Consider the following 842-nt stretch of genomic DNA (forward strand, 5'->3'; position numbering starts at 1 on the left):
TCCAACTCCTCATCCTATCCTCATCCTCATCCTCATCCTCATCCTATCCTCCTTCTCATCCTCCTCCTCATCCTATTCTCATCCTCATTCTCATCCTCATCATCTTCCTCGTCCTATCCACGTCCTCATCCTCATCCAATCCTCCTCCTCATCCTATCCTCATCCTCATCCTCACCCTCACCCTCATCCTCATCCTAATACTAATCCTAATCCTCATCCTATCCTCATCCTCATCCACATCCTTTCCACATCCCCTTCCTCATCCTATGCTCATCCTAATCCTTATCTTATCCTCATCCTAATCCTGATCCACTCCTCATCCTAGTCCTCATCCTCTTCCACATCCTATCCTCATCCTCATCCTCATCCAATCCTCATCCTCATCTCATCCTCGTCCTCAACCTCATCCTCATCCTCATCCTCATCCTCATCCTTATCCTCATCCTCATCCTATCCTCCTCCTCATCCTCCTCCTCATCCTATCCTCATCCTCATCCTCACCTCATCCTCAGCCTCATCCTGCTCCTCCTCCTCATCCTATCCTCGTCATCATCCTCATCCTCATCCTATCCTCGTCCTCATCTTCTCGTCATCCTCATCCTCATCCTAATATTCATCGTCATCCTATCCTCCTCCTCATCCTCATCCTCGTCCTCATACTCATCCTCATCCTCATCCTCATCCTCATCCTCATCCTATCCTCATCCTCACCGTCATCCTCATCCTCATCTTCTTCCTCATCCTATCCACGTGCTAATCCTCATCCTATCCTCATCCACATCCTATCCTCATCCTCATCCTCGTCATCATCCTCATCCTCATCCTCATCCTCATCCTTATCC

The sequence above is a fragment of the Lupinus angustifolius genome, unplaced genomic scaffold, assembly GCF_001865875.1.
Source record: "Lupinus angustifolius cultivar Tanjil unplaced genomic scaffold, LupAngTanjil_v1.0 Scaffold_17_127, whole genome shotgun sequence".
NCBI classification, from domain to species: domain Eukaryota; kingdom Viridiplantae; phylum Streptophyta; class Magnoliopsida; order Fabales; family Fabaceae; genus Lupinus; species Lupinus angustifolius.